The sequence below is a fragment of the Maniola hyperantus genome, chromosome 13 (assembly GCF_902806685.2).
Source record: "Maniola hyperantus chromosome 13, iAphHyp1.2, whole genome shotgun sequence".
Taxonomy (NCBI): Eukaryota; Metazoa; Arthropoda; class Insecta; order Lepidoptera; family Nymphalidae; genus Maniola; species Maniola hyperantus.
In genome coordinates, this window is record NC_048548.1 from 7878390 (window position 1) to 7897686 (window position 19297).

Below are 19297 nucleotides of genomic sequence, written 5' to 3' on the forward strand. Positions count from 1 at the left end.
AAAATATACATATGTATATAGGTATGTAACAAAATAAAGGGGCAGTAATATAATACAGTAGGCGACAGGTCGAGATAGCAATCGGGGTATGAGGCTATCCCGCACCGGGTTAGCGCGGGGCTGTGCGGGTGCGGCAACCGGGGCGTCCTTTCCCCCCCGCCCCCCCGATTGCTATCTCGACCTATCGCGTACTATAGGTACCTAAAAAAACTATATTGCACAGTCGAAGTAGATTTTCTCGAAGATATTTCAATTTCGCGACCTTTTTGTAAAAAGGTAAAACCTAGTTTAAAGGAACGACATATTTTATTACAAAGTATTTCGCCCTCATGGTTTTTTCCTTAAGTTCCTAGATACTTACTTACCTTTTATTAAATTTGATTGACCTTTTCGTTGACAAAATTTTGCTTGATGTTTTGCCTCAGTAACAAAAATATCTTACATATTCGCAATACTTTACCTACTCTATTTAACAAAAGGCCCGTTTACGCGTTTAGGTTTAGGTTAGTCAAATAAACTTTTACAAGTTCTTTTGTATCTTCAAAAGAATCTAACACAGCTGGTTTGGAATGCCTTTCCTACCGAGAAGAACCAGCAAGAAACTCGACGGTTGCTCTTTTCAAATATTTAATTTACAATCATGTTACGCATAATCGCAGTCACGGATCATGGCCACTGAGCTACAAATAAGTCGCAAAAACGGTTCACAGGGTGAAAATAACCCCATATTTACTTATTCATGAACGTCAGAGTAGAAAGAAGTTCTTCGTCAAGAAGTGCCTTATCGTGTAAAGATAAAAAGTCGAAGAGCGAGTGAAGGTATAAACGTTGTAAATATTTCTCCCCTTTTTTATAATTCATAATACTTATTTTTGCCATTATTACCTACCTACGTCATATTGATAGAGTGAGAAGTTTTGTAATTTTTTGTAATTTATTCATAACTAGCTGATGCCCGCGACTTCATCCACGTGGATTTAGGTTTTTTTTTTAAATATCGTGGGAACTCTTTGATTTTTCGAGATAAAAAGTAATCTATGACAATCTCCAGGTGTTTAACTATACCTATGCAAAAAATCATGTTGATCATCGCAACGCAACGCATTGCAACCTAATGCAACGCATCGCATCGCAACGCAACGCATCGCATCGCATCGCAATACTACGTATCGCAACGCAACGCAACGAATTATTTTATTCTGTTTTTTTTTTGTATGTTATGTAGCTATGTATGGTATAGTTGAAAACCTGGAGAGTGATATAGGCTACTTTTCATACCGGAAAATCAAAGAGTTCCCACGGGATTTTTGAAAATCCCGAACGCCACGCGGATGAAGTCGCGAGCATTAGCTAGTTTTATTATATTTTGCTTTATACATGCATTTTCCTTATATAAAGTTAAAGAGTATTTGACTCCAATTCACGGTTCACAGGACGATAAAAGTAAAGAGCTTAACTTTTATACGCTTTCTCGCTTGTAATAATATATATTTCAAGTGGTATTAATCGCATGGCCGATTCAAAAAGAAACTTCTTCGCATTGCCTGCAAAGAAAAGACACTGCGAGTTTATTTCAATATTTCTTTTCCGCCTTGGCTTCCTTTCACACTGTTCACTTGGTACAAGAACGCCTGTCATTGTATGTTACAATGAACAAAGAGAGGTCTTTATAGAATCTCTTCTATGAGGGTAAAAGGATAAAGCTGTGGCTGGAAATTGAAATATCTTTTATTTTCTTAAGCGCTCGAAGCATACGAAGTTTATCGCTAAAAAATTCCTTCCCTGAACGACTTTTTTAACGAACTTACTTATACCAATTGACCCAGAAACTTTCATTAAGTATAATAATTTTATTTAACATGTGGGTCCTGCGAGTATGTTTCAATAAATAGATATTTCTTTTTTGTCAATGGGCTTCCTTTCACACTGTTCACATGCTACAAGAACGTCAGACCCGTCCTAACAACTCATATACGTCCCGCAAATTGCTAATGCGCGTGGCCGCAATTTTAGTGCCGTCAACACTAGACTGAAGTTTCGAGCTGATGGTATATTTTTATTTCGGCTGACGTCAAAATGACGTCATGTCGATGTTAATGAGACATGGTTCCGCAATAGCAATTTGCGGGACTTATACATAGATAAATTAATTATTGGTCTCGGTACACTAGGTATGCTACAAATTACAATACACTCTGGTTACAATAAACTGCGGCACATTACTAAGTACCAATATTATAAATGCGAACGTGTGTTTGTTTGTTGGTTTTTCCTACAATCACGGCGCAACGGAGCAACGGATTGACGTGATTTTTTGCATATATAGTTTGGAGAGTGACTCGGACGTTGGCTACCGTTTATCCCGGAAAATCAAAGAGTTCCCAGAGATTTTTTTTAAACCTAATAAATTCACGTGGACCTATTACTTACTCTATTAGTTGGTTCAATAAAATTAAGTGAGAACCATCATAGACACCTGCAAGCGCTCTCATGGTAGGTATCGGAAAAATAACCGCCTGCAATATGAAATTTAACCAATAACAGGAACTAAAACCTATCTAAACGTTTCACAGATATATCGCATAAGAAGCTTACCTGGGATTTAACAGACGACGATATTCCGCAATAATATTAAGAGATGAAAAGTACCAATTTTCCATTAATTTGAGAAAAATAAATGGTAAGTACTCAAATGCGAGATTGATTTGAAAAGCATTAAGGCATACGGCTTTATGGATAATAAGAGCTATTATATTTTGATTGTCAAAAGAATAGAAAATATTTCTATAAAATTTTACAAAGTGCTTGAAACTTATGTGATGAATTTAAGTAGGTAATGGCGCCGTATGGTATCTGGATCTTTTTCTTTTAATATTGCTAAAAAATATGGAACATGAATTTTACATTTAAGGTCTAAATTTAAGTGCACGCTACAAAAAACAATTGACTCGCGACTGGCAGGTAAAGTCACGACGTTTGACAGCTCTAAATTTAATTTTAAACTGTCAAACTTATTTGTCCTTTTCATATTTCATTAGTAAGAAGAGAATGCGAAAACTCTAAAATTAGTTGTGCTCAGAATCAGTACCAAGTTGTACTACAATAAAATATTATTTTTATTAAACTTACCAGTAGAAATGCGGACGTCCGCGTCAGTCTGAAAAGTGTGTCTGGCTGTCTATCAGTCCGTCTCTGAGAATGACAGACGTTCGGCATTTAACTATACCACATCCATTACTATTGTAGAGCTATTGAGGTTGAGTATTATAATATTAGATAGAGAAGACTTATTGTCTTTTAAAGTATCATAACCACCTGGAGCCTGCGATGATTGCACCTTGAATATTTTATGCATTCAAATCCAAAGTTTATTTTGAAGCTCATCGCCATACCAACAAGCGAGCTGTTTTGGCTCACTTTGATTTTCCACTACAGAAACTTGAGGTTTAAAATTAAATTCCTCAAATAACCTAAGTGGATACTTCTTGCAAATAATACCTAAGTATAATATACTGGACCAGAGAACGTTTGTTGTAAGAAAGTAAATAAGTAATAGATAATATTCTTTGCTCGATAGTTTTTAATTATCTATACCTATAATAAAACTGTAGGTAGGTAACTGGTCAACTTCTGTACATTCAATATATTATTTTGAAAATTTTAATCAATCATTAAAAAATTAAAAAAAAAATTTAATGATTGAATTTTAAAAAAAAAATACGAGACATTTCACCGCGCCTCATCTGGTGACAGAAGGGCTGGCTCATTTTTTGCGCAACGGATCAGCCTGGCTGTCCAGCGCGGAAATGCAGCCAGTATTCTTGGCACCATTCCACGCGGTCATGATTTATCTAGTAATTAGATAAGTCACATAGATATCTATGTTAATAGTCAGTATTGTGAATCAATTGATGTGTAATCAATCATTTCAATAACATTACTATCGATATAGATTCCAAAACTTTTTTTTTGGAATCCTGAAAATGGATCCCTGGGTTATAAGTTATCTCTATACAAAATTTCGTCAAAATTGGTTAAACGGATGGGCCGTGGAAAGGTACAGACAGTCACACTTTCGCATTTATAATATTAGTATGGACTATGGAAGAATTATGGATACGTAATATGGATTTACCTTTTGCGTACGTTATTATTATTTTTAACGAAATACGGGTAGACGATAATCGGGAAACAAAATGAGGTCATAACTAATTAGCCTAATGAGGTGAGATGTGAGATTAATCAACATGTCCTACACAAAGGAAGGTGATTAATGAAGGTAGCACCGGTAAGATTTTCCACCAAGCAAATTCAGTACAACATCATTAATGCTACACGTTGCACGCACGTGCTCAACGTGTTCAACTTCATTGAAGCAAATTAGACTTTGTTGGCACAACTTGCTCGTCATTTTTATTGCATCCTCTTGTTATTGCATCGACTCGCTCAAGTAGATATATTACGAGTCAGGTGGAGCTGGCAATCGGGGAGGAAACGCCCCACACACCCGCACAGTCCCTCGCGGCAACCCGTTGCGGGCGAGCGCGGGTGAGGTGCGAGGTGCAAGGCGTCATACCCTGATCGTCATCTCGACCTGTCGTGGACTATACGTGCTGGAAGAAAAAAACCGGGTTCATGCAGTTTAAATTCAGTTCAAGCTTTAAATATTTCTCGCAAAACCAGATTTAATATTATTTTAAAACCGCATAATCTATGAAAGCGTAAGCCAAAAGCCCCTTAAATTTACATCCAACTAGTGAAGCCATGCAAGCTCATTACGACTGTATTTAAAGCTTATCGCGAAGCGATTACCAGTTAATAGGCTGTCGCGGAAAAGCTAATCTGAATTGTTACGATAAATAAACGTTTGATTTTACGACGACACGGCCATTCCGATATAAAACGAGTAATAAAATGGGTAATAATGTGTATTTACTTTACGGCTTTGAATGCATTTTCCCACCAATTACTACCTATCTAGAGTCGACTCCAGCTACGAGAAGCTTAGCAAAACTGAGAATAATTTAAATACCTAGGTATTATTTAAATCGGTAAACTCGAATTACTTAAATTTTTGTAAGAAATTAATTCAATAATTTTTTCAGGTGATTGACCTCATGGGTAAAAAAAATTATACACCTGTTCTTATAATACTCGTTAACAAAATATTATATTCTTAACAGGTTAGCCTACCTTTAATATTTTATTTCTTATATACAAGTTTTAAAATTACTTATAGAGTCTCCTACTTAAAACAACTTTATTCAGTTGAGTACAAACAATAATGGTGTTTTATAATCCAGATTTTTTTAGTTCTGCACTCTGCAGCCCCAGTACAATCAGCATGACAACGTTTTCACGCGGCAGCTCCCGCGTAAACATTGTCGCACTGATTATGCAGCTGATTATTTTGTATGCTCCTGACCTCGACACGCTATGGGACGCTCTATAAAAACATTTTCTACTATACACATGATAGTAATCAGAGCAAAAAGTTTATAAAACGTGGCATAATTAAAAGAGTTGGGCTTAAAAGTTTCAAAGCTGATTTTACCCTATATGCATTCCATGAATACGAAAGTAGAAAGGTAGGTGCCTTTTTGAAAAACTGGAGAGTGTGTATTAATTTGTATATTTAAGTAAGACAAGTCTTCTATATTTAAATATTAATTAATTTTAAAGATACTTTTAATGGTATACTGATAATATTAGTCAAGAGTGAGTTGGTCAGTAAATCCTACTATCCTAAAGCTTATTTCACACTACTTAGTAATTGTTATTGACTACTGACCACGTACCTATTTGTTTTCAAATAAACTATTAATTTCCCTTAAAAATTGTGTTCCTTTAAAAGTAAATATATATGTACAAGGTAGGTAGACATTTCACCGCGATTAATAGCCTCATCTGGTGACAGAAGGGCTGGCTCATTTTTTGCGCAACGGATCAGCCTGGCTGTCCAGCGCGGAAATGCAGCCAGTATTCTTGGCACTATTCCACGCGGTCATGATTTATATAGTAATTAGACTTGATAACTTAATAAGTACTTTTTGTTGAAACAATTATTATTAAATGTAAATCACTGATAAAAAAAATACTAGAAGAAATATTTCCTGCGTAGGTAGATAATAATACCAAAGTAGTCTCATTGAATTTCCTGCTTCGCTAATGAAACCATTTTCTGGTAAGTGAAGCCATCGCTGGCTGAGAGTTGATGTGGTTTCTGACAAACAAGTAAATTGCCAGCGTCATCTTGATTTATATTCGCGGATGGAAAAGTTTTAGCGTGAAAAAAGTTATCGCAAATCGGAATGGAACATAATTTATAAGACGAATATAATATTATGTATTTAGTTTGTCAAGTGTTACATTGTCTCTTGCATAGATTTATAATTTTTTTCGATTATTTGGTGCCTTAGTATCGTAACGGGACAACAGATCGACGTGATTATTTTGCATGGGTATAGGTTAAGACCTGGAGAGTGACATAGGCTAAGTACTTTTTATCCCAGAAAATCAAAGAGTTCCCACAGGATTTTGGAAAACCTAAATCCACGCGTGCGAAGTTGCGGGCATCAGCTAGTAGTTAGATAAAACCAGAACCATTATAAAATTGTGCCTTTAATTAGCGTCTACACGACGTCCTAACTCCTACCGGAACTTCTCAAACTGTTGCAAGAAAACAAATAACTACGAACGTTTGCAGGAAATAAGATAACTTCTATAGTAATTAGATAAGGCTAGCTTTAAGTTTTATTGTATTAAAAAAAAAAAAAAAAAAAAAAATGAAAAAAAAAAACTTCTTGTTATTACTTCAAGTTTAAGTTGTTAGCAATAAAATTTAGCTCTGGTCTGCAGCCATACGTGCTGCTAACTTTGCCACTAAAATGTTTTCTGAGAAAACAGTAGGTACGTTCTTTTTTAATTCTTTATTTTGCCAAATATAATTCTACAATTTTACGCTTGACATCCTAAAACTCTGTTGAGTTTGTATGGATGTTGCACATTCCTCTTATAAAACTAAACTAAACTAGATAATAACTAAGTACAAATCAAAACTGATGAATCGTTATACCAGTACAATAAAATAAAGGGCAATTACTTATGCCACTTTGTCGTGCATCGCGATTGTCGAGCTACTTTAATGTGAGATCGTCTGTTGGCTAATTTGAAATAAACAATTGGACGTGTCCGTAAGCCTCGGCTTATAGCTGCTACAGAGATGATTTGGTACGCGGCTTACGGACTCCAAAAATGAATGTTTTGATCAGAATTCTATCAGTCCCAGCGCTCAAACACTGCCCAAGATTACGTCCACTACTTACGTCCGATAGTTTGCGCAGTTCAATGTACATTTTATTATTCAGATACCTATAAGTCGTGGCAGCGATCAGCTGCGTCCTTCAGCCGCGTCTGATAATTTGTTTTTACGTACCTTTAAAAGTTTCATATTATTAATTTTAATTGAAAATAATATTATCATGTCTGTAATGCGATCAGGTTAAAAAATCTAATAAATTTCACACATTAAAAAGTAAGTAATATCTTATTCTAATTTGACTTTGCATTTTGTAGTAAAAGAGATCAAAGAAGGGAAAATCATTTTACATTCATATTAAATTTTTTATTCATTCAAAGCCTTATTCAAGGAGATCCTATTCAACGTGAATACCTCCAATTTTAGTCATTCATTAGAATTTTTTTTCTTGAAATTTTATTTTATTTTCTGTTTCAGTTGTTCTTTTGACGATTATGTTAATAAGAAGCTTCAACTCGTATAGTTTACGTCACAATAATATACCTCTATATATAAAAAGAAAAGCTGACTGACTGACTGACTGACTGACTGAATGACCGACTGACCTATCAACGCACAGCTCAAACTACTGGACGGATCGGGCTGAAATTTGGCATGCAGATAGTTGTTATGACGTAGGCATCCGCTAAGAAAGGGTTTTTGAAAATTCAACCCCTAAGGGGGTGAAATAGGGGTTTAAAATTCATGTAGACCATCGCGGACGAAGTCGCGAGCATAAGCTAGTCTAGAATAAGGTGGTTGTTGAAATTCTGATTGCGACGGTATTAGCCACCCAATCAAGAGTAATGAATGTCCACATCGTGCCCATTAGTCAATGTTAGTCGATATTTATAGCCGGCCACGAGGCTTAACACGATCGTATGTTTGACCAAACCCAAACAACGATGAATTCCAATCAAGTGATTGTCTCGCTTTTCAGTTCGATCCATCCAATGTTCTGTACTGGACACTGAATGGACCGGACTGGCAGATAGGTCTACTGCTTCGCTAAAATCATTTTCAATAGTATTGCTGAAAGACTCATTGTATTTACTCTTTTGAACTATTACTATTACTGTATAAGCGTGGAGCTGAAGAGTACCTACTTACATAGGTAGTATTCAGTTTTACATATTTAGTATTCAGTTCAGTTTGACCATTCTGTAATGGTCAAACTGAATACTAATTAGGTAAAACCGAAAGTTACAAAAATTTTACGACCCCAATTCTACGCAATCTTTTCTTTACTAAAATATAGAGCTTTTCTTAATCAAGCAGCCAGGTACAGCGAGGCCAAGTGGAGTGAGAGGCAGAGTATAGGTACCTACCGAAAGTTCGAGATACTTAAACACTTAAATTTTTCACATAAAATGCTACTTACATACAAGCAACCAGCACATACTACTAGGTAAGTATGTTTTTTGTTATAAAAGGAATAAAAACATTGAGCCTAACAGACATTTAGAATTCCAGCAAACGCATGAATAAGAAACATCAAACAATGGGGAAAGATCAATTTATATCTCCGGATCCACACTAGTAGTTTACTTGGGATCCTTAAACAAACTTCGGAGCGGAAAAACTTAGAATATCACTTATCTACTCTAGCTAGATGCTTGTGTCTCTTCAAAAACACGTCGGTTGTGTATTTAAAAATATTGGCCCGTATCAAAATAAGACTTGCATTAAACTTCGAGCTAAGTTTATTTAAAACTAGATGATCCCGCGACTTCGTCCGCGTGGATTTAAGTTTTCAAAAATCCCGTGGGAACTCTTTTATTTTCTGGGATAAAAAGTAGCCTATGTCTTTCCCCGGGATGTAAGCTATCTCGGTTGAACGGATAGGTCGTGAAAGGCTAGCAGACAGACAGACAGACACACTTTCGCATTTATAATATTAGTATGGATACTGATTGACGGTAGTTCTGACAGTGATTCCTAAATACCTAATGTAATTTTAGTCAGAAACTAACATACTTATCTTTAAATTAATCAAATATTATGTTTTAACGGTGAAGAAAAACATCGTCAAGAAACCTGCATGCCTGAGAGTTCTCTATAATTTTCTCAAAGGTGTGAAGTCTGCCAATTCGTACTGGGCCAGTGCAGCGTGGCAGACTATGGCCTAAGCTAGGCAGGCTATGGTTTGGTTCATTTCAAGTTGTTTTTAGAGTAATTGGAGACACCAAAAAGTTTCACGGCCACGAAAGTAATATTTGGTAAAATTTAAGTAAAATTAGGTTGAAGTTTTAACAAGGAACAAAAAGCTGATTCAAGTCTACTTGTAAAGTAAATTGACATCCTATGTTTTCTTCATATTTTTAATCAAAATAAAAAACACAAGATACGATTAAAAGAGCTCTTGCCACCATAAATATTCCTGCGCTCATTGAGCCGGCAGGGATTAGTCGGGATGATGGCAAGAGACCTGATGGATTGACGCTGGTTCCCTGGGAACGGGGACGGGCGCTAATGTAGGACGCAACTTGCGTTGACACATTGGCCCCGTGTCATATCAGAAAGACAGCATCAAGACCGGGAGCCGCAGCAGAAACAGCTGAAAACGGCAAGCGGCGCAAGCATGCCTCTCTTATAGAGAGTTACATTTTTGTGCCGTTTGCCGTGGAGACCCTGGGGCCATGGAGTCTTAGTGCAAAAAAATTTTTACGAGACATTTCACCGCGATTAATAGTCTCATCTGGTGACAGAAGGGCTGGCTCATTTTTTGCGCAACGGATCAGCCTGGCTGTCCAGCGTGGAAATGTAGCCAGTATTCTTGGCACCATTCCACGCGGTCATGATTTATATATTAATTAGATAAGGCTAGCTTTAAGTTTTATTGTAATATTTTCATTTAAAAAAAACAAAAAAAAAATGTTTCTACCTGTGTCCGTTATAGACTTTGAAACCATCCAACCGCGATGTGCCCCTAAGCGCTTTTATTAGTAAAGGCAATAACGAGAAGATGGTTTTAGTATTTTTTTTAAAAAATATAGCGTAGTAGCACACGTCGGGTATCGGCTAGTTTTTAATGAAAATGTAACAATAATGTAAAAACCTTATGTAGGTATCTAATTAAGTACAGTGTACAAGTCATGTCCGCGTAGAATAGTGTCAAGAATACCGGCTGCATTTCCGCGCTAAACAGCCTTAATTTTATACTTCCTGACAAATGGGAACTGACGGGTTCTATTTTCAGTCGGGCAGATAAATGGGGTTGTCCCCCCTCTCTTAGAACTTAATAAAGTAAGCAAATTGAGCTCTATAAAATTCTTGATCCCGAATATAGAGAACTAGAGAATGCCCGCGATTTCGTCCGGGTGGATTTAGGTTTTATTTAATATCCCGTGGGAACACTTTGATTTCCTAAATCTAAAAAGGAACCTTTAACACAGACCACTCCCTTTAAGAATCCCGTGGGGACTTTTTGATTTTCCGGGATAAAAAGTAGCCTATGTCCTTCCCCGAGAAGGAAAATAAAAAACCTCTCTACATAACTCTCTCTCTAACTCTGTACTAAATTTTAACAAAATCGGTTAAACTGTTGGGCTGTGAAAAGCTAGCAGACAGACAGACATATAAACAGATATATAATATTAGTATGGAAGTGTGGATAAGGATTATCAATTTTATATAGACTTTTAAACTCTTCAAGCTCTTTAAACGAAGCTTTACAAAACTTTTAAACTCGATTTTTCTCGATAGTCACGCGTTTTCTTGTTTTCCAGGAAACTCAAGAAAATCTATAATAATTGTTTACGAATTGTACAAATTCTAAAGGGTGAGAAGAGATGATGAAGCTATTTAATTTTCTGTTTTTGCTTGCATGTTGTGTAGCAGAATGGGAGCACGGACGTGAATTGTGATAATTGATCGGATTATACCTTTCATCGGGCGTGCGCGACGTGATCTCTGTACATATTTTTCTTTCAAGTGATCGCGAAAATTTATGTACTGGAAACGGTTGATAAAGCAAATGTTTTCGGTCCATGTGGATTTAAAGTTTTAGAAATCCCATGGAAATTCTATATTTTTCGGGATAGAAAGTAGTTTGAGGTCTTTATTAATATCCTTGCGAAAAATCAGTAAATCCGTTGATCTGTTGTTGCGTGATTGGAGTGGGAAAGACAACCGTTTATTTTCCCGAGATTAAAAGTAGCATGTTACGCTCCATATTTTTAATTATAACCATATAAAAAATTATGTAAATCAATCTGTTACTCCGTCACGACGTGATTTAAAGGACAAACCAACTTACAAACACACTTTTGCATTTATAGGTATGCGGGTACCTTATCATAATATCTATGGATAATGATGCAAACCCTTAACCGCCGTTCTCTAGAACATGGTAGAGTTTGTTTCTCAATTAAATTATATTATAGACAGTTATTTTTATGTTTAAAATTATTATTTACCTTTAATATAAGGCCTTTACTTAGCGAAAGCTTTTGGTAGCTCAGTTGATACCATAAAAGTCTAATTAATATTTAATTTAATCAATATTTTACTTAATCAATACTTTTTGATTAATGAACCGTATACTCTATGATGATATAAAATTGTTATCAAGCATAAAAATTACTTGAAAAATGATGCACCTTTCAAAATAATGTTCAAAATTGGTGCTCAGGTGTTTCTTATAATGGAGAAAATGATAGCAACTTATCACTTAAATCTCCGTCACTTTTTAATCTTGAAATCCTTTAGCAATCTATCTACTTACCTACACAATTTGTTTGTAAAGTGGTATAACTTTTATGCTTTGTGTGGGATAGTAGGTATATACTTTATTCAACCATACCAGAGTGAACTAACCATCTACTGTTTAAGAACTAAGATAGAACTAAGTAGTCTTCCCAACACTCAGTAGTCTGATCTTGATAGATTATACAGGATGTAACCAGAACGCTAGCAAAAACTTAGTGTTATTGTTATACTACCTAAACACAATCCAATATCAATAACCATTTGCCTCATTTTGTAGTTTTAGTGATTTAGTATTTTTCAAATCCGCAATGTAAGTATAGAACGCAAAACCTGAAAAACAGAGACCCGTGCTCTGTAGTGAGCCGGCTATGGATAAATAAATAAACTACTTATGCGACATGGAATCAACCCACACGATGATAGTTTTGAGAAAAAGCCGTTTAAGTGAAAATTTTGTGTACGTTTGATATGTTTGTTATTTTGAATAAAGTTTATTCACAATATTGTAGGAAATAGTTTATACTATCTATACAAATATAATATTGATGAAAAATATTAACAGTTTTAATAATAATATAAAAAAGAAGTCATGGTTCCTTGTAGAAAATTACCTGTGTGTGGGTTGGTTCCTTGTTACATTGCCATAATTTTATAGTAAAAATTAAAAAAAAACGCATAGTATCTATTAATTATTGTTGAAATGAAATAAAAATCATGAATGAGTTGTCATTTGTGCCCGTGACTACGTCCGCGTGGACTGCACTAATCTCAAACCCCTATTTTAAATTTCAAAAACCTTTCTTAGCGGATGTCATAATAGCTGTCTACATGCCAAATTTCAGCTGATCCGTCCAGTGGTTTAAGTTGTGTGGTGATAGACCAGTCAGTCAGTCAGCTTTTCTTTTAATAATAATACAGACTTCTCACAAAGTTAGGCTAATACAGGTAGGATGGCTAAAATGGTTAGATTGCACGTATATTCTTCTGCTCCGTCGTAATATTCTTGGCAGAGTGGCTGTGGTCATCACGAAGTGACGTTTTCACGAAGTGATGTTTTACGCCTCAAGAGCATTCGCCACTTGTCGCCTTCTGGCTGATAGTCTGGTACATTCGTGCACGAGACCACCCACAGCGGACTTAATCTGGTCGGGCCATCGCTTAAGTGACCTTCCTCGCCCTCTGATACCTTCCACCTTGCCATGCACTACAAGACGCTCAATGGAGTCACTCTAATGCCGGGAGACATGTCCGAAGAACATGCGACTTTGCACTAGCGCCAAAAGACGTTGTTTAATGCCCAGTTCTTGGAGTATAGAGACGTCGTTGGTGCGAAATTCGTTCAATGAGACTCTTCGCCTCCAGCACCACATCTCCAGAGCGTCAATCTTCTTCTCAATCAGTCGCAGAGTTCACATCTTCGCAGACAAACAAGCCGGATCTTCGTAGCTTTTGTGATGTTTCTTTCTGTTTTTCCATATTTTTCTCAGCCTTTCCATTGCAGTTCTTGCTATCGCCATAGTCGCTTCACTTCTTTTACACAACCATCATTGTTCAAGATTAAAGCACCAAGAAATGCAGGATAGGACAGCCCCCCAGTTCAGAGTTTGAGTAACTTCGGGCGAGTTATTGTTGGTGCGGTCTACAACCATCGTCATAGATTTACTGCGGTTTATTTTTAATCTGAACTCTTAAGACTAACACACTTCATTTTGAGAAGTAGCTCTTCCAAATGACGAGCACTGGTGCAAACAAGGTAGTATCATCGGTGTAGTGCGATATCTTATACTTGGTAAGTGCGTATCGCAAATTTCGTTTATAAATTCGCTACAACTACGTTAAACGCTTAAAGTCATCGTCTTTTTATAGTTGCATCTGCTGTTGGACACAGGCCTTTTCTATCTTAAACTTTTTGCATTCATTTGATGGTAGCCACTCTCTGAATGTCATCGCTCCACACACAGGGGGTGCTCCATACTCGTATAGGGCGTCCCGATATACGTTTTCCAAGTTACGGTCGCCACTGGGGAGCTTACGATTTCAGCAGCTATTAACAGTCCTTGGTTGAGCAGTTTTCTGACAAGCCCACTGCTACTTCATTGTGCTAGCCTCAAGAGCCATATTATCTATTATATGTGCTTTAGTTCTATGGCGAATTACTTCTTTTCGAACTTTTCTCTTCAAATGCTTCGAGCGATTTGGAATTTGTGGACTAGCCTGGCTGTCAGTGTCCATGTTTCGGCACCGTAAGTCATAACCGATATGATGCACTGACTGACTTTTGGGGTATAGGTGACGAAAAGACCTAATAGACGTATATTTCTTAATGTTAGAATAACTCAAGGAATATCTGTGCTAAGTTTTACTCTAAGGTGGTAAGGGTCAAAGCTAAATAAAAAAAATTAAGTGGCGGCAGCTAGAAATCATAGTTTGTCTCCTGATATTTATTCTCTCTTCATTGTTGGAAATAGTAAATTAATTTACAAATCACACAACGAGCTGATCTAATCTGCTTTAAAGCACAGTGTTGCCTTTGTAATATTACCTACTTATCTACCATTTAATCTAGTCTAATTTCTACTATCTAATCATACCAAAACAAAATTACCACTCAAAATGTAGTTATTTTGGGTAAAATTGAATTGAATTTAGAAAAACTAGCGAATCACAATAATGTAACTAGGTATCACTGACTTTAATAAATAATTATTTTCAAGAAATGTATTAAACAACACAGATTCAAAGGACATGTTTTCTTAGATGTTGTAAATATTGATTTATATCAACAAGGGACCAAGTAATGTGAGTCTTTGTAAAAATATAGAACTATGACAAATTTTTATTGCAAACAAGAACCAACCCGCATGGTTCTGCAAAATTGATTTATAAAAAGGGACCATGTGGTATGGGTCTTTATGAAAAAAATAAAAATTCAATGATTTCTTAGATTGTCAGGTTACCATGGGACATGGATCTTGTTAGTTTATTGAACAACTGTTAAAATGTGGACTGATAACTTTGTCATAGAAATGTTTTACTATGTTAGAATTGTCAGATCATTTTGATTTTTACAGGGTTGATAGAAGGTGCATTTTAAAAGCTTTCTGTATACTTATCTCAATTTTGGCATGTGTGTGGATTGGTTCCATGTTGCATAAGTAGGTCCGATTGATCATGATGAATCTAGGAAGTCGTCAACAGGGTCGAAATGACATGCCAAGCTACCTACCTATAACACTCGTGACAAAAAGTGGATTCCAATAACATCAGCGCTGACATCTCTAATTTTGTTAGGCGGCTCAAACGGGAAAACTACTTCATAAAAGATTGCAAGGTGTCGAGAGAAATTTTGAAATAAAGCAGCTTATACACACACCATCTTTTGTAAGTACGTCCCGCCACGTCAAAAAAGGCCCGATGTACTAACACGTCTTTTCATAATTTACCGATGACGTAGAATACCTCGATTAATCATTTGTGATCTTAGCGAGATGTGTACAGCCATATGGAACGTATGTTAAGCGCTTTAGAGCTGCCAACACGTACTGGAGCAATACAGCTCAATATAATCGTTTAAAGTTAACCAGAGGTGGTACGACTTAAGTTGGGAGGCCAAATGGAACATGTGTAGACCTCATATGCATGTTAGCAGGAAGTTAACAATAAATAGCTCGCGAGGGAGGTACGCCGCAGTGTATGAGATCTTGCGGGTTGAAGTTACGCTTCCTTTGTTGAACGCAAACATTTTGAATTACCTAATAATAATATCAATAATTTGTATTCTTTGATATTTCATTTAGAAACCTAAATCTTTTATGATCCGGATTTCAATAAGCTTCTTCTTGCATCTTCGTCTTTATGCATAAGAATAATTGCAAATTTACACTAAGGGGTAGAGCTGTTTAAAAAGCACTAAATTATGCCAGATAATTAGGTAATAATTTGGGCTGTGACAAACTGTAAATATTTTCCTTTCCTGCCCATGCACGGCCCACCATGTTACTCGTACAAAACTTATTATATACACTGCTCCAAACTTATTTGCATACTACGATGCCCCGCGATCGTCGACTCTGCCCTTTTTTACGACTGAGCGAACTTTCTCTTTGCTCCGAATTTATATTAAGTGTAAAACGTTTAGTATTAACTACAGCAAGTAGGAGAAAATTTAAAGTACTACCTACTTAGTACCTACGCACAGATCATGGCCTAGACAGGAGCCCATTTGGTTCACAGTAGGTACGTAAAGCATATATCCACCTTAATGATCTTACTTTATCTTCTATTAGCTATATTTCACCAGCTAGTTTCTAAAAAATTGCAATACACCAAAAAAACGACAAATAGTGCCCGGAGTTTTTTAAAAATAAACATCCAAACGAGATAGAAACTAGAGCGAAGTTGAGTGAGGCACGTTCGCCGAATTTACGTGAGTTTTTATCCCTTTTCATTGGTTTTTCATATAACTGCCTTAGTTTGCTCATAAAAAATATGAAAGTAAGAAAAAAATTTATTGTAGTGTAGACATTTTATTGTTTTATTGCTATCGATAAATGTAGGCTACCGACTATTTGTCTCTTTTACTTTTTGTATTGTGTCCACACTAAAATATAGAATAATATGTTAATGCTTAGTGTAATTTTATATAAACGCTTAATAATGTCCGTCTGTCTATCCAGGTATTAGTTAGGTTCCTACTTCTAAGATGTTGATAAAATTTAGCACAGAGATAAAGTCTTGATAATAAACAATACGAGTGACTAGGTTAGGTTAGGAATACCAAAAAATACACTACATATAATTTTATACGTCCCTACTAAATTTGATTTACTTTTTATAATATTATTTTACAAGGAACTAATTTTTAAAATAAATAAATAAGTAGGTACCTATAAAAATTACAAATAAAAAATATCATCTAAACCACTGTAACGATTGCAAGGTGCCCAGAACGCTGGCTGCGTTACCTCGTTGAATGGACACACTAATATGCTGACCGAGGTAACTGCCTGCCAGCTCTCCCGTCATCCGTGGACTCCGTGAGACGGAATGACAGGTATTTAAAAAAGGATCTAAGTAGCATTCTCGCCCCACGAACCCATGGTTTCCATCTTAAAAGGCACAAATATGAAATTATTTTCAATATTTTCATATACTTATGTATCTGATTTCACAAAATTCTGTAATCTATGTAAAAGACATACCTACTTATCGTGAGTGAGTGTAACTATACAAATACAATAACAATTTTTTTGAAGTCAATAAAATCGGAACTATTTCTTGAGGATATATTTTATTATGAAGTAAGTAAAAGTCTTTAATGACTCCGCCACCTTGTTATATCTGAAATTTCCAAATCAAAGCGTACGTAGGGATAGGGATGGCAACGAGAATAGGTGCTTCCAACTTTCAAACATTACATCTTTAAAGAAATAAGACGTAAGAACCATAAGAACACATTTAAGCATTTGCTTTGTCCAAACAAATCCCTACGTAAAAAAACAAAGGAAAGTGTAGCTCGTAAAGTTTCGTCGTAGTTTATTTACCTTAACAAAACAAAAACTTTTCATTCTCACTTTAATTTTCAAATTCGACACCGTACTCTCTTTAATTAAGGAAAAGTTTGGCAAAACTTTTTCGTTGCTTCTAGTAAAAGTTTTAATTTGTCAAGGCTTTTAAAATATTTTTAATTAAATACACGATAAGACTAGCAAAGAAAGACGTGTCAATTATAGACATCCCGTATAAAACTACGTAGAAACTCTTCCGGCTTACCACAACTCTTCCAATATAGCTAGCAAAATCAAGATATTTATAATATAATGATAACCAGGAAAGTAAGTAAATTAAAAATTAAAACCACCCCCTACAGGTCAAGGTTACTTCGTATTCGAGTCCATAAGACGTATGAATTAGTACAAGTACGTTATTTAAAATATTAATTGGACGACTGAGATCCCTATACCGGCTGAGAAATTAGCTGCTACTTCTCATGCGAACTGATTTTCATCAAACATAGCTAAAAACCATCTCGATCAAACAGACTTTCAAATAAAAGAAAACCTATTCAAATCGATCCATCCGTTTGAGCACTCTACTCTACTCTACTCTATCTACTCGTGGGGCACTATGATGAGACAGACACACAGATGCACACATTAAACTATTAACACCCCTTTATTTGCGTCGAGGGTTAGAATATTATACGAGAGAAATTAATAGCCTTTACCTACCTACCTTTATTATTTAAATAAGAGTTACTGAACGTTCATTTTAACTTGACGCCTGACCAATATGTTGGCACCATTGCTTTGTTTGCTTTATTCCTTAGAACTTAGGGTGTATTATTACGTGATTTGCAATGGTGCCAACATGCTGGTCAGGCGTCTAGTTAAAGTGAATGGCCAATAAGTACATAAGCTCACGGCGAATGTTACCGTTTCTATTTAAGTTAGAGATCATTATTTAAACAGGTAAGGGTAAGGTAGCAAAAGGCAAAACTAGGTAACCGTAGAAAGAAAACTAAATTAAATTTCAGTCATATAAATCTGCAAAAGAAACCTGGAGCACCTAAGTATAATGAAATGGCAAAACAAACTCTCCTAATTACGCAACATGAAGAATAAACTTTGAACGCCTCCGGCTGCATGAGGCAATGAAGGCCTAGACAGACTTAAATCGCGACCGCAGCGCAATCTTACTGAACTTTCCTCGTCGTCATCATAAACCAATAGACGTCCACTGATGGATATCATACTGGTCTCTTGTAGCGATTTCCCCACTGACTCGTTTGATTTCGTCTGTCCACCTAGTGGAAGAAGTACCAACGAAGAAATATGAGTTTAATGAAGGTAGCTCATTCACCATGGATAACCTGTCGACAACGCGTGGACGTTGAACGACGAGGCGGTGCGCTGGTCTGAGGTGGTCTGAGCTATGATCTAAAAAAAGCCACAGTGTTTTGCGAATTGAAATGTTAATTTATTGCATCGTCGTAACTACCAGATTCGCTATTTGTTAAAATACCTTGCAAAGTAAGCCTTCTGTACCCATAAGGCGTAAGGTACTGTCAAATACACTATAATTTTTATCCCGGGTCTTCGCGACTCCTTAACTTAGATACTTTTTAGGGTTTCATTCATACCTCAAAAGGACAAACGGAACCCTTATAGGATCACTTTTTGTCTGTCTGTCTGTCGGTCTGTCAAGAAACCTACAGGGTACTTCTCGTTGACTTAAAATCATGCAATTTGGCAGGTAGGTATAGATCTTATAGCAGACATAAGGGGAAAA